Genomic DNA, 22,883 nt, shown 5'->3' with positions numbered 1-22,883 from the left:
GCTGAAATGTTTTTACTTCAAAGTGCTGCGAGTCATAGAGTGTGCTGATCAGAAGAAAGCAAATAAGAGCACATTGAAGCAAGTTGTGCCAAGTAGCTTTCCATAAAATAAAACATCTCTGAGAGTTCAGTGAAAGGGCAACAGTAGCAAGATTACAATGGTCTCTGGTAGATGAAAGCTTTAGACTTTTAAGTCAGATCTGAGAGTGCACGTATTTGTGTTTATATATTGTGACTTGTATTCCTTTCTATATCAAAATTGTAAGAATGAAATGCTGGTTGATTGCTCCCATGAACAACTAAATTTCAGGCAGGCAGATGGGATTAAACACTAATGCCAAAATAGCATCATAATTAATTATCATGTATCAGCAATAAATGCTGTATCTAGGCAATCCTTCGTGATTCAATCTTTATAAAAAGTGAAGCAATGATTTAACATGCAATGTTTGCATATCAGACTGCAAACATGAACGTTATGTGGAAACTTTTGAAGAATCCTTTTAAGCTATCAAAAAAAAATGAGAAAGGACAGAAGGATAAACTAATTGTTCAGTTCCGTTGTGTTTCTCAGAGAGAGCCATTCAACTTAGACAGTCATTTTTTTTCTTAGCTTCTAGAAACCTTTTTTCTTACCTTCTAGAAGGTACTTGACAGTGTAACCTAACCCAGAGCTGGCAGTGAACAAAAACATGCAGTAAGGATCCAGTAAAATACGCAGTAAAGACCTAGAGAATTGTATAACACACAACACACAATAGTATGGAAAAAGCTGCCTGTCAGGGAAGTTTCTTCCTCTGCTATTTTCTCAAAATAATAGCCTTGAGCCCCAAATTACAGGAAATTATATCCCTTTCTATGAAAATACTTATGCCACTGGATATATATTTGTTCACATAATGTGTTCCTCTCAGAGTCCTGTAGAGTCCTTCACATAATAAAGAATTACACAAGTTAATCCACTGTACTGAGCTAAGCTCTGTATAAAAAGTGGTTCCATTTATCTGTTTCAAATGTGAGTCTTCAATTCCACAATCATTGAAACAGCAGCTTTCCTGTTTTACAGGGTCAAGCTTCTTAATATTACTCATCTCTTAAAAATGTCAAACTACTTTTCAATTTCCTTTTATCTGCACTTCGAGTCTGGAGTAAATGTCCCCTTTCTTCTGTTGTTCCCCTAGATGCAACTTCAAAGAGTACTTCAGAAAAGGTTTCGCAGGGTTTGTATTTTTCTAAAAGTTTTTTTGGAGGGACCTCCCTTTCAATCTTTCTGCACATCTCTGATAGCCCACACCAGAGCTCTTTACTAAAAGATGTTAAAACCTCTTTAGAGGATTCCTGCTGTTTGTTAATTCAGTAGCTATACCACTGAGCAGTTCTCACAGTCACCACATTAGCAGCCATCAGCTGTTGTAAGCATTAAACCTCAATTGCTTTTCCTCTGCAATATATATAAGGCCATGACCCAACACTATGCAGCAGCTCCTCAAGTCACCTATGGAAAATTTCCTTCTTTACGAGAAGATGAGCACCAATTACAGTAGTTTTCTTATCTCTTATATTTTGTTCCCTTTTCCCTCATTTTAGTCTTTTTTCCAGTAAATAAGAGACACTCCTTTACTCTGTGATGTTTCCATGTAATTCCATCTAATATTGGATTTGGCTTTGATGCTCATTCCATTCGGACAGCAGCATGGCAGTCAATAAACTGCGTGAAATCTGCTCTGATCTTCAAGCTAGAATTAAACTGTTTATTTTACTTTAATTTATCAGTTCATATTCTGCTGTTTAACTAGGAGTTATGATTATTCTGTTTTTTTAAACATATTTTATTGACTGCAGTCAACTCAAAGTTCTCCCCATATTCAGCAAACACAGGGAAGCTCCCTTGCGACTGCACGCAGCGTCGTCAGAGGATTTTCTCAGCTGTTTCACTTTACAAGATCACTTGTCCCTAGTAATACATATATAATTCACATATAACTGAAATAGTTCCCCAAAAGCCATTCATCCCCAGAGGAAACTGCTCTTTAATTGTTTGTTATGCCCTCTCAGCAGGGAGGCTGGCTTACACCATACATGTGCATCATTTTATTTAAATGACATCCTACCTTGCTATGAAAGCTGCCAGAGCTATTTGATCTTCTTCCACTAAGGCTGGCAACTACAGAAAGCCCCCTGAGAACAAAGCAGCAGATGAAAAAGAAGTGCTGATGCTCCAGGCATGCTCTTTTAGTCAGAGCTGTACCAGCAGCAACATGCAGCAGGAAAAAATGCATGCTTCAAAGGTAATTACCTTTGTGTGCTGCATCCTCCTGTCTTTATTTAAGATACTTGGGATTGATTTCCATCCCTTAGCAAGGGGAACTGCCCCACAACATGCTAAATGACCAAGCATGAATTTCAGTCAAGAAAAAGAGGCCTCTCTCCTCCACTCTCTGCCATTCTTTCTGCAAGGATCACACCTTGTGACAAATTACACAAGGCTGATGTCCTGTGGCAGCACCTCTCCCAGACATTCTGGTGGTGACTTGGCCATTCCTGGCATCATCTTCTCACTTCATTCCCCTGACCATGTCACTTACAAGTTGCCACAAGTTGGATTGGGATTTTTTTCCAGAAGGATTTGGGATTGGCAGTGCCTATAACCTGCTTAAATGGGCAAGATGCGGACGGAACTCAGTGTGAGAGGATAGCATCTCACACAGCTATGCAAATGCACAGGCCTAGTAAAACTTAGTTGTTTTGCTTGTCAGATGTTTACATAAACCTTCTCCACTTCTAATGTTTGGGAAAACTTTTTCCTGAGGTTTGGGTTAATTTCAAGCTCAAATGAAGCATTAAAAAATATTCCCACAACAGAAAGTAGAATGGCTGAGTTTCTCTGTGTTTTGAATGCTAAACCTCAAAATCACTTCCAGGTTTCTCAAAAAGCCTTATTGGGGGAAAAATGGGGAAGAAAAGGGGAAGAAAAAAAAATTTACCACACCACCCCTTCCCTGAACCCAAGCTAAGTTTCAAGTCTGTTGCTGAATGAAAAACAAGCTATGTTTAAGGGATTTTTAAGGTTTCAGTATAAGTGGTAGTCACAGGTTTATATTCAACCCTAAGATAATAAGTAACCACATTTGTTTACAATATGCCGTGACGCCCTTCTGATGAAAAACACCATCAGTATGAGAAAGATTTTAGAATTTTTACTTCAGAATTCTTTTCAACTCAAAAGGTGTCACTGAGTCACTGAGTTTATATCTCTGGCATAGGGTTTAAAGGGCATGCCCTGCAGATCCTTCAGCAGGATTACCAAGCAAGCAAAGTCTTCATCTTCAGGGTCCAAATCAACTTTTAATGGCTGTTGGAAATGCTACCAAAAAATTTCAATGTGTATTTTTAGGCTTCTTCATTTAACTCACACATTATCAGTAAAGGTCAGAGCTATTTATCTCCATCTCTCATTTCAGTGTTGATTGGAAGAACTCCTTGCAGCCAGCAGCAAGCACAGCACAATTCTGCTTGGGATAAAGCTGGCAAGGGCACTGGATTTTTAAGTGGCTATTATCAATTCACCCTGTTAGCACCTGCTGCTGCTGCAGCTCATCCAAGAGCAGTACTGGCTCAATGGGTTTCCATCGTTCTGACTGGAAGTGCGAAGAAATATGGTATGGATCAAACGCCTCAACGGCAGCTGGAGATCTTAGAGGAGGATCAGAACAACCTTGATTCACACCAAGGTAACAAATTCAGAAAGAGGGAAGAAAAAACAGACAGGCAAAGGAAAGTGCATGTGTGCCAGATGACTAATTCATGCAAACCTCCAATTTTATAAAAGGATCAAATACATTTTGTATATTTATACACTCCCATTTCTTTCTTTACAGGCCAATGACAGCCTGCAGAGTACTGCATAGATTTGCCAAAAATAATTACTCTGGTCACTTAGCAAAGCAGAGGATCTGTCATCCAGAAACATATTGCCTAGCAACAGTTTGCTTACCCTTCCTCCCTCCCTCGCAATAAGCAAACACCGCCTGCCCTCCCCACCCCCTCTCGTTTATATTGGCTTTCTGGCTGCTGGCAGACACAGCTGCTCACCTGGGTGTAAAATCGCTCCTGACAGGAGGACTCTGCGCTGTTTAAGTCCAAGTACACATGAGAAGATGAGTAGTGTAGTTCAAGAAAACCCTGGCTACCAGGAAGAGGCGCAGTTTCTGCCTGTGATAAAATTGTCTCACAGTTTGCTTAGAGAAAACCCACTTCAAATGAGATCACCAGTGTGTTAGCTCTTGGCAAATTGTGGTCTGGCATGGTGAAGGAAGGAGAGGAAATCAAACCCGTCATACCAGACAAGCAACCACCCACAGACTTAGGACACCCTATTTTCCGCAAAAATGTTTCATTAATATATATTTTATTATAACTGTAGTGTACAGAATTATAAACTTCTTTCCATTTTTTTAATACAAAAATATTTAGGCAGTGATTTATGGAAAAGAACCATACTATTCCTCCATCCCCCATGGAAGCCCTCATGCTTCTTCCACACACAGAGACCACACCATTTGCCTTTTAGCTGATGGTTGTCATCAGTACCAAGGTTTTTTCTTATTTTTCTAACAGCAGTATCTTGGAAAATTGCACAGATCATTTTGCTAACAACTTTCTGTAACGTTGTGGAAACAGTCTGGACATCTTAAAGCTGCATACAGAGATCAACATGAGAGAACTTTTGCACTCTGCTACACCTCCCACCTCTGCACAGCATGTTACAGCAGAGAAGCCTCAGACCTGACAGCTGCCCTAACTCTGAGTAGTGGCACAGCTGTTAAGTACCAGATTTTCCAAGAGCTGTATGCACAACAGTGACAATTATCTAGCATGATATTAATATCCCCTTTTTTTTTCCTATGCCACATCTGCGCTGTTTCATAATGCAAAACTTACGTTATATATAATATATATGGCTGTACTATATTTGTCACTGCTTGGCATGCCTATATTAGTAGAAATATTTGAAAAGTAATTTCAGGTTTAAAAAATTTTTAAAAGTTCTCTTTCTAAATATTTTTTTCAGTTAGTCAGAAATATTGTCATAAAAAATCTTGACCCAAAAATACATAGAAACTTACACACATTTTTTTTAACTGGGCTGGGGCTTAATACCTAAACGCCATCACACAAAACAGGAGATACCAGGTATAAATCATTGTTTACACTACTGTCAGATGCTAGTCTTGAAATACACAACTTTGAGATGAACTTTTGTGTTGCCTTTAAATAACTTAATAACTAACACTCAGATCGTCCTGTAAACAAAGATAAAGGGGGAAATGTTAATATTCTATATATTGAAATTTACTACAGTGATTACTGGAGATTTCTTTGAAGGAAGGCATGGTGCCCTTATAACTGTTTTCTATCATGTTTTATTCTATTTTATATTATTCTATTTTGAAAATAGTTTCAAATTTTTGCGGAGGTCATCTAGTCATTTCAGTACAGTTGCTACTTTATTGCTTTTCATATCATGTTTCAGTCTGATACAAAATATCTCTCCTTAACATTCATGTCCCTGCCCATTTGGCAATGAGTTTATCTTTTGTTTTAAATGCTGTAAAAACTAATACTGTCCTTGTTCATGTGTCAACATCCTTGATTATTTCAGCTGCAGTATGAACAGATTCATGAGGTGTGTTTGATAGTTAAGTACTGATGAACACCCTGGAAATTGAAAAGAATACTTGCTTTTAAACAGATCTTGTCATTATAAGGAGACCCTTTTTTTCCCTTGTTTTTCATCCTCAACATGAAAATGGCAGTTCATTAATGAAAGAGGTGCAGCAAATCCCCAAAGTAGTCTCTGACAAGTTGCAATCAGTTCTAATGTTGATTTAGGTCCTAAAATTTGAGGGGTTTTGCTTGTAAAATATTTGGCGCACACATTTAAAATGAGGGCAGAACAAAAAGGAAAAGGTAATTATTATAAGATTCTGTATAGTTTTCAGATCTATTAATTAGTTCTAAACTTATATTTTTTGCTAATAAGCATCTAGCCACAAATTTAAAGATGCCTCTTAAATGTAAATTGATTGCTACAGAAATGTCCATACTGTACATAACATGTGCTACAATTCCACAAATACAAATGCTCATTATAATACATTATCTTTGATGTTCGTAGCATTAGGCTTGATCCAGCACCACTGAAACATATGGGAACTTTAATATTGATCCCTGCAGAAGAAGAAAGACACGAACACTTTTGAGCATATGTCCTGATAGAAAGTCTGAAACTCATTTTGAACGTAATGCCAAAGAGAAAACAAGTTGAAGTGGAAGAAGTCAGTTTCTAAATGTTCAGAATGAAAAATAAACAGAGCACAGGAACTTACAAGCAATAAAGCAGGGTAGAGATTGGACAAATTGATTTTGACTACTAGCAAGAAAAAACTGTGTTTCCCAAAGTTCTGTATTTCAAGGAGTTCTTACTCATAGGATGTGTAGTACCAAAAGCAAGCAAAACACAGATTATATAATACTTCAGAAACAAATACTCTTCTGATATCACTGGAAATATTCACAAAGCCAAATCTTTTCCATTGTAGAGAAACCAGTCCCTCCTCACTTTTGCTGCTGGCTGTTTGCTGTCATAACAGTGCATTGAACTTTCTCCATCTGTCAGTGAGTTAGAGAAAAAGTATGGTGTGCTTTAAGTAGCAGAAGTTTTTTCATTCAGTAGTGCTCTGCTGAGCCAGATCTTGAAAAACCTGTTCAAGATCAGACTACCCCACATTCAAATATTTTCATTATTAACCTACATTTCACCCATCTTTGACTCAAAGACTTCAACTTCAGAACACAGACTTTGCAGGGCTTAAAAGCAAAGCCAGGATTGCAGAAGTGTCCCAGATTGTTACACAGCTCTGTAGCAAAGCCCACAGTAAGCACTGGCAGGAATTGATCTATTCATACCAGTGGAAAGAATCAATTTCCACCTGAGCTGATGGAGCAAAATTGTTTGGTCTCTGCAAGGGCTACCAGCATCACGTGTACCAATACTACGTGATGGTGGAAAAATGTTTGAAAGTTTTAATCTTAAACAAAGTCTATTTTGAGCTGAGCATATCTGTACCCAGTTTCAATGAATTAACTATTTGTTCTTGCTGTTTATTCCAGTCACAAACTGTGACCAGCTGCTGATTTTGTTAGCTATTTTTCCGTTAATTTTCAAAACTTTTTATTGCAAAATATTTCTTTGGCTTATTGTTTTAATTAAGCATTTGTTTGGAATTTCATACTTGCTTATAATTGTAATGAGTCCACACAGTCAGTGAGAAGCAGCAATGAAGGGAGAAAGAACCTGCCAAAAATGAGAGGCTTAGGCCATATGGAGCCATCAAGGGATATCTCTGATGTGGATGCTGCCAGCATTGCTTCTTCCTCCCTGCTTGGCATTTCTGAAAACCACTTCATACTTCTGAAATTCTCCCAGGCCTTGCTGTGTAGCACAGAGAACTGTCGTCCAGTAAATGAGACATCACTGAGCTCTGTCTTTTCCAAAATGCCTGGAGTAAGAAAATAAAAAGCAGACCTTCAGGTTCTCCCAGAACTGGCATACAGCCAATTTTGATAGCAGACCCAGATGCCTCCATACCTGCACTGAAATTAACAAGACTAGGAAGGAAGGGGAACAAATGACATAAAGGTATGTGTATAGAGCAGGGATGACCAATTAGAACAAAATTATGATTGTAGCAATATCTTTCTGCAAGACAATCAGCTCTTTTGTCATGCCTGAGGCTAGACATTTAAATTCTTATTCATTTGATGTCCATGCCCTAATTGAAGGTTAAGACCTACTTGTGAACAGCCATAACACTACATCATCAAAGGATGTGGCTGAGCAACTGAGAAACTGTGTGTGGAAGAGAATGGAGTGGAGGAAGTCCAAATAGAAATTTCCACATAACTATTCATTCCCATCTGATTTCTGTGGGTAAAGAAACATGCTACAGTAAATCCAGATCTTGGAAAAATTAGCTCAGAAATATAAAATTGTGCATTCACAGCTGCAAGGTTCTTTTTGGCCTTCATGAGCTGAGCAGACGAGTGTGGGAAATACCTCCCACACTAATTTTATGTCTGAATCCTAGTCTCCCACAGAACTGAACAATATCAAGTTGTGTACCCCAGATGCCTTTTGGTTTAATTAGCTGGCAAAGAACAGTACAAATTCTGTGGGATTATATGTCTATGATGGGCAAAACATTTTGGTCAAATTGATTTTTGACAACCGACTGAATTTTGCAAGATCAAAAGCTCATTTTGTGTATTACATTTGCTTAAAAAGGAAATTAAAATCTTAGCCATTTGCTTGCTATATAACCCTTGCTCCTGCAAAGTGTGTAAATACTCACTGCTTACATATCTACTACTGGTTCACTATGGTTTTCACTAAAGCCATTGACATCGTTATTTAATACTCACATTAAAGTACTACAGGTAAGATTTGATTTCTTTTTCTAAGTTTTCAACAAATGTATTGGAATGACCTCTCTTCCCTTTGTGCATGGAGCATAGAAATGGGGGAGGTGAGGAGAAAGTCTCTCTCGTTAAAGTGTGTGTTAATTAAGCGCACAACATTTAGCAGCTCACCCCCACTGTATTGATAGATTCACTGTGACTGAGGATTTTGAAATGAGTAAGTCACAAACATCTTGGAATACAGTTTAAAAAGAACACGTTGTGGTCTTTTGACCACTGCTTTTTTTCAGCAGACATATGTATTTCTATCCCAGTATTTGGAGATAATTCCAGCACATGAATGCTCTTGGCATTGTTGAGAAGCAGCTAGTTACAACAACATCTCAAGAAATGCCTCTGATATAAACCATCTCCACAGTGCAGAGGAAATTAAATCAAGGTATTAGGAATACCCCTTCACATTTTTGCAAAGTAAAATTCTGCTGTCACATTGGAATAGAGAAATTAAAGTTGTAATAAAAATTAAATACACATTTTCTTTAGCTTTTAAAAAACACTTAGCTATTTACTGTAATTGTTTTTACTCAAGCATGGACACAGAATATCTGGCATGGCTTAGTATTTCTTTGTCTGTGATGCAATAACAATCTAGACACAGGGAAAGAACACCATGGAAAGTCTTTCTGTCTCAGTAGCCACAGAGCATCAACTCTAAATACAAGAGTAACAAAGAGAAGTAAATGTTTTGACTATTTTAATACTCGATTTAATATTTTTTTCCATTTCATTATTTCAAATTCAGGAGTTTTAGCTTCTTGAAAGATTTGGTTTTTCCCCAGGTCATTAGCAAGCTTTCAGTTTTGGCCAAATGCCTGTAGAATGGGAGCATCATCATGAATTAAAACCCCTCTTTAGTGAATTCTGCGCACCTGTGGATAATTAGATGAATTTTTCTTAGCCCCATCCTAGATGACACTCACAGTAACAAGGGCTTCTGCATGTTACAAGGACTTCTTCCCTGTGGAGTACCTTGTCTGCAAATCTGCTTTCCAATCAGAAAGTAGAAAAGCAGGCAAGCCCACAAACATGCATGTTGGGGTTGTCACTTCAGCCAGAGACAACCACTAACCTCTGTGAGGTAAGACATAATTCCTCAACATGATGAGACATGTAAATTGATGCTGAAATATAAAGTAATGTGTTTTGCTTTTGGCTTTACATTTTGCTAGGGTGACAACCATTCCTTCACCTTCAAGTCCTGAAGAAAAGAGAAAAACCTTTTTTTGGTCCATCCCCTCAATGCTGGACACCTGGGCATGATCTATTCCTCAGCTTATTGCAGAATTATTGTGTGAAATAAACACTGCTGGTCTAAGTAACATATCTGAGGAACTTTCCCTAAACACTGTGACACTTCACAGCAGGGTATTTAAAGGTGTGTGGTCAGCTAACCTACAGATGAGCCAGTTAGAAATGCAGTGTCTGCTGCATGAACTATGGAGTCCTTCTTTTACACTCTAACTTCAAAACAGGGACTGTATGCCAACAATTCCATGCAAAATTATATCTTCCAATAGGCACAACGTGGGATGAAATATTCTCTCAGCTGAAGGTTAAAATATACACAGTGAAGTATCACAATTGCTATCCTATTTTGATCCAATTCTAATTATTAATCATTAAAACACTAATAAGGTGTTAAAGCAAGCAAGAGCTATTCTGCAAGGATGCTCATCAACAAGTATTAAGGGCCCCTAGCTGTAGGAAAGGAAGGAGGTTGGAGTGTGTTAGTGATTTTTACTATTTCTCTTGTGGGTTGGCTAGTCGTTTCTTTCCTTACCCCACAGGTTGTGGAGGAAAAAATAGCCAGCATTTGCTGGACTGAAATCTGAAGGATCCCAGAAAGGAATGTGTCAAAGTGTAATTCCATCCAAATATTCATATATTCAGGAAATGTTAGTCTTCAGATGCATACTACGGGGTCTGCATGGGTGCTTTCTTTGGCAGCACTGTGTTGCATACTGTAATTTCTCATTATCAACAAAACTCTCAACCACAGTCTAGCTCAGGGAAACTGTAAATAAGTTTTACATTAGACATTTTGTTTCTCTATTATTTTCACATGTTTCTAATATGGCTCCCTGCTGTGGGAACTGTTGGACAGAAATACGTCCAAGAAAGCAGAATACCTCCTTAACTTATTTCCCATAAAAAAGATTGGCTATATCTAATTGCAGCTATAATGAGAAATGATGGTTTCAAAATAATATCATACCATGTAGTTTGAATGATAGTTTGCCACTGTGAGTGAGACAGGTAAATATACTTTTTTCAGTTCATTGAGGTGAAACTTTAGATTTAAAAGAAGTTTTACAAATATTCCATTTCTACTGCACTATTGCTGACATGATGTTGGTTAAGAATTCATATCAAGTCTGTTACCTATTTATTTAATTCTTGAATTTCTAGCAGGAGTGTTTAATTTCATGTGGATTGTGGGCAGATTAGTACAACAGAGAGAGTTTAAATTCCTACCATTTCTAACATTCCTGTCTTAACACATGTATTTGACCACTTCTAATCTCTAACAACCTAGAAGATAAATTATTTTAGATTCTGATGTTTCAACTTGGAAACACATATTTGAACTAAATAAAATACCTCAGAGGAGTTATTTCAACAGGTTGACATCTTTTTCTTGATAACATAATTGCATTGTTTGGCATTTTAGGGCAAGAGGTTTCACAATTTGTTTGTTATGAAGAGATAAAACTAGTCATTATTACCATAGCTGTTCTGCTATCTTCACATCTATGACCATCACCTCAAGATCTAGCCTTCCAAGCAGATGCCCCTTACAATCCCCACCCACCTCAACTCCCCCCAGCTAGTCAGCCAGTGTCTGTTGCTTTCCTCTTTCTTTTCCCATTCTATCCATTTCTTTTTCCTATTTTCCTTTTCTAAGGCACCTAAGGGAGGGGGGGAAGAAAATAAAGAAGGAAAAAAGAAAGTACCAATCGCTTCCATTCTGCAGAAGAGGACAAAATATTTCACACTAAAACTTCACAAAGACTTCAAAACTGACCTCTTCATGGCAGTTACTTGATTAAATTATCTTTCTGTTCTGTGTCCATAACCTTTTATATGTTACACCTCCTATGATAAATTATGGGTTAAGAATACCTATAACAAACCTCAAGATTCCTTGGGAATGCTAAAATGGAAACTAACAATGATGATGTAGAGTAACACTTAGAGCTGGACTCTCTTCTCTCTATATATGTTATCAGCAGACCTGAAATTTTCAGTTATCATAATTCCTGCCAAGTAACACTGATCTTCAATATTTCATCATTCAAAGAAATAGCCCTATTTTCTTTAGGTGAGAAAGCAGACTTTATATCAACGTAATTTTGCCTGGTTTGTTATTAAATATTAATGTGGAAATTAAGCAAGGTTTAAGCACTGGGCTTTAAGATTTAGTTTTCATTTTGTCTGTTATACCAAACCTTTATTAACATTCTGTGAAATAAGAAATCTACAGCATCACTAATAAAACCTTTTAAGTGGTAATCCTTCAGAACCCTTCCTTTTAATGGTTGAGCATTTGCAGTACTAAACCAATGAAATTCACACGTAATGTAATGGAGTAGTGGAGCGATTATTACAACATTTTTTCCAAAGTACCATGAGCTTTAGATGATTAGAGAGTAGTCCTATGTTTTAAACTTTCTGCCAAAAGTGGGGCTTTAAGTTGAGTTGGATTGGGGATAGATTGCAGTATAATGTATGTTGACAGTTTAATAACATGGGTTGCTATCCTTAGTTTGCTTTATGATGTAATACATCTTTATAGGAGTCCTTAGAGATTTCTGCTATGATTTTCAAGGCAGAGAGAACTCAATAAACTGAAATACTCTGAGCAAGATTTCTATTTCCTGTATACTTTGGAAATTTTCCTGAAAAATAAATAGGTGCTACAACTTTTTAAAGTTTTTCTGACATGACTTTTTGTTTTTCTAGTAATGTAATAGATTTTAAAGGTACACTTCATATAAAGTTATCCATTTTTTAAAAGTTCCCTTCTATAATGAATGGTTTTATTTTTCAGATCTCTAGGGGAATTTTCTTTTCTGTAAAACAGAGTAATTGATTTTATTTTCCCCCTTTTTCAATTCATATCATATATACATTTAGATGATACAGTTTGCAAATATTTTCAAGTAAAGGGCACATACATTTGGACTAATTATCCCTTATGTTTTGACAATGAGATGCAAAACAGTGGTTAAGTATCAAGCAAGATCAGTCTAAATAATAAAATAAAATATAGGAATTATTTCAATCTTTGACTGCTTTCATTTCATTCTTAGAGGTAACCAGGAAAAGAAACTAATTAGAATGGAAGGAAAATGTTGCTTTAGACTATATTTCAGTCTAAGTGAAAGGATACTCAATCCACTCTAACAGTAAATAAATTCAATTGCTAGTTTTCACAATATTCATGCCAAATTAGATTTCAGGAACTACTGAAGGCAAATTTTTTATTTGCTGATCTCTGTTCAAATTGTATAAAAAGAGATGTTAATTTTCAAAGTGTAATTGCTTTTCAGAATGGTGCCTGTAGACTATGCTGTTCAGAGGTTTTCAATGTTTTCAAAGGTTACTGCTAACCTATGATTTACTATGATTATGATATTTGTTTAAATAGATGATTAGCTAAATAATATGGTATTCTTCCCTATACCAATTTGGCAGAACACACAGAAAAACTTTCAGGATACTTTTACAAAGCGTTTTCAGAATGAACAATTCACATGAGCTAGGTTCCTCTATCCACACCAGTACTTATGACACATTCTTTCCACACATGTTGAGTAAACAAAAACTTGCTCATCTGAATGTTTGAAGTGGGTGCATAAATGTAGGCTGCAGGGCATAAATCTGTACTGCTTGTCAAATAAATGTTAGCACATAATTTCTTAAAGTATGCACAAGGTATACTTTCCTGTTAAAATAAACCTAATGTAGAATAAGATTCATTAGAACATTCCTGAAGAGACCACCAGTACAGAGAAGATCAAATAGTGTGATATAGATACTCCATAAAGACAAAAACCAGAAACTGGAGCATCCATCTAAAAGCTTTTTTACCTATTGTTTGATGCCCTCTCTTTTCACCATTCTTTTGTTGAATCTGGGTAAAAGCTACGCACAGTGATATCCCCGAAGCCACTCAGGCCAAAATCACTTTCATATTCACCACAGGTGAAACACTTATACCTTTTGCCATCAGTGGTCACGCTGGCCTCTTGCCAAGAGCCTGAGAGCCATGCCTAATTGACATTCACATCGACATACATTTTCATCCCTGGAAAATATAAGCCTACACACAACCATGACAATTGCTTAGGCTAGTACCACTGACAAGATAATCCTGACTGTTTAAATTCACTGAAAACCCATGGTTTGCTTCTACCCCCACTGCTACACTGCACTCCCACAGGTTGTATTTGAGCATCCTGCAGGCCACAAACCACCACAGTGCCAGAAACACAGGGGAGCAGACATCTAACCATCCTTAGCAAATTGTGCGCACAAATAGGTGACAAATGAGGTAGAAAACCTGGAGTTTTCATCCCCAACGGCCATTGTCAAAACAGAGTTTTGGTAAAAATTTGATCCTGCAACCATAATTTTGGCAGCCTACTGCAGCTTCTTGGGTCTACTCCTTTTTTAACTTGCTATGAAAATGAAAATCTACCTAGCTCCCTGCTATTCACAAATGAGATGGTTCCTGATTGTGTTGCTAGGCTTGCTGAATGACAGGCAGACTTCATAATTATTCCTGTGACTGATCATGTCTGTTACTCTGCCTGTGCATCCCAAGAGGTTTGCCAAAAGAACATTTAATGTTCAAGCCAAATTTCACTGAGACAAAAGAATTACTTTAGCAAAGAAAATTATTGTTACTATTATTTTCGCTTTACCTGAAATTTGTCTTATGCCTACATGTGCACATACCCACCCTTACTATTACTCTATAAGATGTGTGCCTGTTTGTATGTGATCAATTTTCTCTTGACCAGCACACAGACAGCTCCACTGGGACTCTCTGGGGTTGAGATCACATCTTACCACAGCTTCACCTACAAGGGTGTCTGGGAAAAGGCAGTAGCACATTGCACATTCTGCAAGTCATTACAGTTGAGCAACTGCAGTGCTCAGCTCACCAGCCGTCACTGGGCTGCAGAGTGGAAGCCTCATTTGCCCTCTACACTATTATGAATATATAAACTCAAAGATCAGGTCTCAGTTTCTGGACCACTAAAATAACAAATCATTATATTCAATAGAGGTATTAAAAAAGAAACAAACCAAGCCAACTCATGCCATCAGTCAAATAAAAATTATCCTCAGAAACAATATAGATCTGTTGCAACTTCTCACTCTACTTCATCACATTTATGGACATGGAGAAAAACAAATGTGTTGGTAACCTAAGGGTTACCTTGAACTTCTACAGGAAATTATTCTTTTAGATGATTTTGAAGAATAGAATGAACTCAAATCCTACAAAATCTGTTTAAAGTCTAATGCAAAGAGAAGTGTTTAAAACCACCGACCAGCACATTTCATAACAAAAGCAGAATCTTGCTTCCCTGTCTTTTTTCTACCTCTTGCCACAAGCACCACACATTTGCAGCTGAAACCATACAACTGTTAATATCAGTACTTGTTGAACCTACATCTAACATCTTCTGATACACTTGTGCCTAAGTAATTGAGGCATCAAACCCTTCCATATGCAATTACTTGGTAAATATGCTCAATCCTGTCCCTGGAGCTTTTTTGCAGATAACAGTGAATCAATGCCAGACGCCTGACCCACTGATCTTCACTCTCTGTCTTCTACCACTAATAGCTGATAAATCTGCTTTGTTGAGAAGAAGCAAAAAAGAAATCAGGACAGGACTCCTTCATGTGCAATATTTATTTGAGCAGCAAAAGCTGTCACTGAAACTGAGTGACAGCAAACAAGGGTACTATTTTGACCATTATACAGAGCAAGTACAGCAACTGGGGTGTATGTCTACAAGATTAAAACATTCAATCAATTTCATTGTAAACTGAGGAATCCCCCAAGCAGGTTTATATGGGATCCTAGCTGGGAGTTTTCCCAGCTTCCAAATATTGTTATATCTAGTTGAATAAACTATCTAAAGAAAATATATAGATATCAAAGAACAGAGTAAAATGGCTACAGACAATAGGTTTCTGTAGCACTTGAGTCACACAAAACAGTAGTGCAACAAAATGTTGATGCATCAAATATGTAAAAGATTAGAATACAATTATAAAAATAATTTCAAAGCATTAAAGACATAATGGGCAGAGTTCCTACTAGTTAAATCTAATCTCCAGTACACATCAGCTGTAGCTTGGTTTGTCTTGTTAGGTAAACAAAATGTGTCTTGACTGTCATTGCCATAAAATATTAATGCACTGGAAGTCTCTAAACCTTGCTAAGCATAAGGCCTATTATCACACTTAAGAGCAAAGCAATCTAATAAATCGCTGGCAGTATAAAAACTAAGTCAGCTGGCAGAGACAGTCATCTCCCTAAGGGATAGTAAGAGACTAATCTTCAACTACAGCAGCTGCAGTTCCAGAGAAATTGTGTTTCCACTGCTCAGTAGAAATACATTTGTGCTGAATTCTGTTATTTGAACTCTAATGGAATCATTAGGGGTGCCCATACATTATGAGCAATACAAAATGAACTAACCATCTATGATCTGGGTTTATTGTAGGCATGATTTTTTCTCTATTTGTGCTTAGTCTTTGTTGCTTTTAGTTCCATCCAAATAAAAGCTGAACTGCATGATTCTGCTACACATTTTCTAACAGCATCAAGCTCATACATAAATAATCTTCTGCATTTACTAAGCACTGAGACAATGTCCTTAATTGAAAACAACTTACTTGTTTGGCACTGTCATGAGGTCCTTGAGGCTGTATTTAACAATAAACACAATATTGTCATATACTTTGCAACATAACAGATAACATCATGATTATGTTATTTTTATGGTGTACTTTGGGAACATACTGTATGATTCCAAAGAAGCAAACCACCAGACATACAAGACTACACACACAAAAAGTAGTTAACAGACAAAATCTCTGAGTTAGGATATTATCAAAATTATTTATTTTCTACATTTGGTATTAGTAGGGATTAATATGCCCTCAAAATGGACCAGAAAAAAAGCCCTAAATATCAAGAATTCCATCTTTAGATGCTACAAAAATATTTCATTTCGTCAGCATGCCTTCATAACAAGAATGCATGCTGACAAAAGAATCTTAAAATATGTTACAAGCAAATGTTGGTTGTTCCTGCAAAAGATTTTGATATGAAAACAAAAAATAAAATATTTCCTTTGATTGTACATTTTCCATTCAGTTCTATTTTAAGTGAATAAAAATAACACTATATGAACTTTTAAGATTTTTAAATGTGAATCTTAAGAATTTTTTTTTTTCTTGACCACTGGAGTCTATTTGATCCCACACAAATCTGTGAAATTTGAAGAGGAAATGGGTAGTACAAACCTTGCTTAAAGTCAACTAAGTCAGGCTGCTCAGGGCTTCATCAAGTTAGGATTTGAAACTCTCCCGAGACATAGATCCCAGAAGCTTACCAGTTAATCTGTTCCAGTATTTAATTGTCCCCATGGTGAATATTTTCCTCTGATATAGTCAGAATTTCCTGTTTTCCAGCTTCTGACTCTCTTTCCTACCACTCTGCACCTCCAGGTCTGACTACATTTTCCCTATTTCCTCCTATTTGATAGGCATAAGTTGCAAAATGGTCTCACTTCAATCTCATTTCTAAGCCTGAACAAACCCAGATTCCTCAGCCTCTTTCTATGTACCCCATGCTCCAGTCCTCACCTCTTCTGGAGGACATCCACTGGACTACTTCCACAGCGCTCCAGGTGCGGTTTCATGAGCAATGAACACGCAGGAGTAATTATCCCGCTGAACCCACTGGCTGCAATTTTGTCAATACTTCTGTACACCAAAACCCACAGTAGCTGTAGCTGTGAGTTTGAATGTCATTCAATACTGTGCCAGCGTGGACTGATACAGTAAAAGTGACTGTCATCCAGTTATAAATTACCTCCATGGTATTGTGGGAAAGGCAGGGGGAAGAACAGAAACATATGAACATGCAGTGAGAACTCTGAGACATTTATGTGGCTAAATATTTAACATTTCCAGTCACTGCCTGTTATATTTTGCATTGCAAACCATGCCTTTCCCCCCTCTTTTTCAGAAACAGAGAAAATTGCCCTTGTATCTGGCAATTCTTGTATCTGTCTTTTTCTTTTTCCTACATTTATTTGGGTTTTTTTCTGTGACATCCTCACCAGTTCATCAATTTTCAATGTTGAACATAACTTTAAGTTTTCTGGAAAGGCATAAAGACTGTAAAAAAGCTCTATTTACCTCCTAGGGATGTCAGCTCATAAAAACACATGAGAAACTGAGAAAGCTGGAGTTGTATACATTCAAAATAAGATAGATGTATATAAAAGCATATTTGTAACAGAAAAACATACATCAAGCAGCTCCTGCCTGGCAGTCTTCATGAGAATAAAGAGGTAAAGAAGACAGTGAAAGGCAGAAAATTTTAAACTGATAAAACAAAACAATATTTTAACAAAACTCCAGAAATGCAGAAATCATTGATAGAACATATCACTAGGAATTAGCATCCTAGCAGGTATCTTAGCAGGATGCCAAGATTAGGCATTACTGTAATATTGGTTATGATTGCCTACATTTAAAAATCCTTCAGGTTTCAAAGCTCAGTGTTCTACTCAGGAAAAAAACACAGTGTGCAAAGTTGCTTAAGCAAACCTAATTGGCTCCCTCATGCGTATGTATTTTGATAGAATCGTCATGATTACCTACTACATTATTACTTGCTATTGCCTCAAATACTGGTAATTCCTAGTTTTGAAGTGTTTGCCTTTTCACCCCTAATAGCCCTTATAGTTTCTTCCCTTTCTTCTACATTTAAAAATAAGTTTTCAATACAGGAAACCACACAGAGCTTCAGGATGTTTAAACTGTTAATTCCAACAGATGAGCAGACAGTGTCTGAACTAATGATACAGTTGCCTCAGTGGGAGATTCTTTCTCTGTTAAATCAATTAGCACAGGAGGGACAGAAGGGACTGTCACTGAGTTTTGTAGTTTTTTCTATCACCAAATTAGGTAAAATCTCTAGATCAATATTCAAGAGCATAAGAACATCTAGTCACTCCTCTCAGCTGGAGGAACACTTTTTCCTGTGTTGCAGCCCCCCTACCCTGCATCTCTCCATAGCTCTAGCACTTTCTTTTGCCTGTCTTGGCTCCTATGAAATTTTGTACTACTTCCTTATACTTCCTTCTGACAACCTGTCCCTTAGACCAATTCTAGTGTTCCGCACAGACCAATAAAAGTGTTGCTTTCTGGGTAAGGAAAAATTTGCAAGGATCCCTATCCAGTTCTGAAACTTTGGGATTTTGCTTATACTGTGAGCTGGATGCAGAACCAACCATCTCCCTGAGGCTTTACTCTCAGGACACTGGCGGAGTCAAGGTGCCTGCACAGGAATGGCTGCTGGGGTGACCATGCAGTTCAGGCATGCTGCCTAACGTCACTCTTCCTGTAGCTGGGGTGATATTCAGTGAACTTTCTTCTACCACAATAGCTGTGCTTTTCTAGGTATCAATCAAAATACGTGGTCCAGAAAAAGGCAGTAAAATGTAGATGAGACAGTAAAATAATTTGCAGTAAAACTGTGGATCCATGAATAACCTTCTCAACTACAGTCCAGCTGCAATTCTTCATGTATTTCCTGACAAGTAAAATTTGTGGTTTGCAAGAGATGTTAATTTACTCATATAGATGCCTAGAAAATGAAAACTGTCAAGCTATTAGGTGCTTTTTTACTGAAGAGGCATCTGAAAACAAATAGCAATTCTCTGTTTTCATCACTGAGAAGTTTCATCAAGGTTGAGACACATGAAGCTAGATCCTGATCTTGTTTTAAGAGACAAGAAAAGCTTAGCAACTTAGCAGATTCAGTACAGAGAAAAATCAAAGTCTGGCTCATGGAGTCGAATCACTGAACCATTACTTAATTACATTTGTTTAAAGTAATAGGAAAACAGTGGCACCTACCTCCACAAGAAAACAGGAAGGCTAAAAGGATAGATTAGTAATGTAACACTTTGCTAAAGTGCTATCTGCATTAGGCCAGCTAAATGGAATCAATTTGTCAGAGACTCTGACCTACTCATTAATATTTCCTTTCCATCAAATGGGAGAAACAACTCCCAGATGCATTTTATTCCTCAGAGCACAAGGGATATAATCCTAAAATACAGCGTTCACTCTTGTTCAGGCTGTATTTTAAAACAGATTAGAATAGTAGCATAGACTTCTTTAGCTCTGAGATCACACTTATTTGGGGGTTAAATGTTAATGAGGCATAGCTGTTGAGCATTTACTCATTGGCACTCATAAGCAGATATTCTCTGTAAAGAAAGAAATCGTCAAAAAGTGATTATTGTCTTGGTACTTTGTATACAGTCTCATTGATCACCCTCCTGAGTTTGTAACAGTTCAGAAAAGTATAAAAAAAATCATAAAGTGCATGAATGCCACTAGCACAGTTCAGACCTAGAAGATATTTTGCACCTAAGGTTCACTCAATGAATAAATAAACAGTCCCTTTAAAAGTCTTCCAAAGGAGCACATTCAAGCTGATTCTGTACATCTTTGTTGAAAGCAAGGAGCATCAACTGGACATTGAATTATAGAACAGTTTGGGTTGGAAGGGACCTTGGAGATCATCTAGCTCCAGTCCCCCTTCCATGGGCATGGATGCCACCCACCAGATCCGGTTGCTCAAGGCCCCACTAACCTGGCCTCAAACAGTTCCAGGGACAGGGCACTCAAAAGTTCTCTGGGCAACCAGTGCCTCACAACTCTCACTGTGAAGAATTTCTCCCTAATATCTAATCCTCTCCTTTTTGAGTTTAAAACCTCTCCCGCTTGTCCTATCACTGTATACCTGTGCAAAAAGCAATCTTCCCATTTTATAACCCTCCTTTTCATACTGTAAGCTCTCCTTGGATCCTTTCCTCTCCAGCCTGAACAACCCCATCTGTCTCAGTCTGTCTTCACAGGAGAGGTTTTCCAGCCCTCTGATCATCTTCGTTTCTAACAGTTTCACACCCTACAACATTCTAACAGTTTTACATCTTTATTATGTCAGGGATTCCAGAGCTGGATGCAACACTCCTGGTGGGATCTCACCAGAGCAGAGCAGAGGGACAGAATCCCCTCCTTTAGCCTCCTGGCCCTGTTGCTTTGATGCAGACCAGGATACATTTGGCTCTCTGGTCTGTGAGTGCACAGAGTTGGCTCAGGACATATCAGGTTCTGTCATCCTCCAGAACCTCTGGGATTTTATCCTCAGGGCTGTTCTCAGTGACTTCTCACAGTTATGAGATGCCCTAATCCAGGTGCAGCACCTTGCACCATGATTCGTGGAATTTCGTGAGATTCCTATAAGCCCATTCCCCTCTGGATGGATTCCCCTTCTTCTATTGTGTGAGCTGCATCTGGTTATTTTGAATACCATCATCTAATATTTTCTTGCGCTACCCTCTTAATATCTTTTACATGGCTTTGCAGAAGAAACTGAGAGTCTTTGGAATAGTTGATGATTCTGTTTAAAATCAGCAGCTGGATTTAAAGGCTTTATTTAATTGTTGCAAGTACTATGACTCTCAATCCTCCTTCAAAATGCTTAGTTCCTCAGAAGTCTTTGTTTATTTGAGAGAATTTTATTGATTTCATCTCACTCATATTAATTTTTCTGCAAAGTTTCATCTATTTCCAAATGATTATGTCAACAGTGTTAATCTAAGTGCAGCGATTTCCACTCACATTTGGATATTGAAGAGAGATATATCCCTCCTGTGGTGGTATTGTATAGGCAAGTGGAATAATCCCCTTTTTAATTTGGACGGTGTAGTCATAATCACTTCTTACTAGAGATGTCAACTTAACTTCATTGCATTTATTACTGTATTCACCCTTTGCCTTTGGAATTCCTCATTGTCTGCCATTTGAGGAAGAACTCAGATGTTAATATAGCAATTGGCATGATGAAGCAACTAATACTGCTCAGTCCCTTTTCATGATAGATAGGTGCCAACTGCTCAGTAATAATGGCTTCCTATGGCTTCAGCCACCACTTTGGGCAGAGCTGATTGTGCAATCACACCACTCCCTCTCCCTTGCAGTCAGGTTAGGGTCTTGACAAAAGCACTTACATGCATTTCTGTGGTCTTGTTCCAATATCCCTTATTTCTTGAAAAGAAGTTGAAAATGTGTTAAGTTCATTAGAACATCTCCACTAAGTCTGGACCTCATCTCCACAGGATCTTTTGAATATAAGCTGACATGTTTGGTGTAATTCATATGATTTAAAGTACTTTACCTTTAAAGGAGGGGAACAGCTTCCTTCCACCACAGCTATTCTATTCAATTTTACATTGCTACACTGAGACCTGGTGTCTTGGCAGTGTCCCAGGCATGAAACATCATGAACCCTATCCTTTCTTCAAATTATTTTCAGCTTCTGTTTCTCATATATCCTGCTTTCTAGACTGCCATGGATATTACCCACTGAGCTATGTGTTGTGCTTAACTACATGTTGAGCATAGCTCATTCATCTACAACATCAGGACAGTATAACCAGACACAGTCACAGGAAATAAACTTATATTCTATCTTCTGCTCAGCTTTCTGCTTCATTACTCTTCAAGATGTTCGTTCCCAGTGGTGACTAAAACCTGTTATATTCATTGAGAATAGCCCTTCTGAAAATAAACTTTGCTTTTTGGACACTGATGTGGTGTAGCTCCTCCAAAAATTGACTGCCAATCCTGCATAAGGTTGAAAGTTTTAGAGTCAAATGTTTTGCTGTACACATCATTAAAAAATTAGTTTCTTTAAGTTTTACAGGTGACTTTTCATAGCAAAATTATAAGAATAATAACTGTTTGGACTTCAAGCAAGTTCAGTTAATTATTTAACCTTATCACCACTAGAGCAAATAGTTACAGTACAAGTCTACCATTTAATGCAATAGAATAAATTGCAAAATAAACCAAGACATGCATTGTTCTGTTTGAGTGGTTCAGATGTGGCACACAGTATTTCAAGGTCCTGTAAAATTAGGAACTATTAATAACTTAAAAATTATTAATTAAGCTCCCAAATTCTTTAGACTAAGTATGTTTATTTCTGGAAATTTAGGA

The sequence above is a fragment of the Camarhynchus parvulus genome, chromosome Z, assembly GCF_901933205.1.
Source record: "Camarhynchus parvulus chromosome Z, STF_HiC, whole genome shotgun sequence".
Lineage (NCBI taxonomy): Eukaryota > Metazoa > Chordata > Aves > Passeriformes > Thraupidae > Camarhynchus > Camarhynchus parvulus.
Note: the sequence above shows the minus strand (reverse complement) of the source record.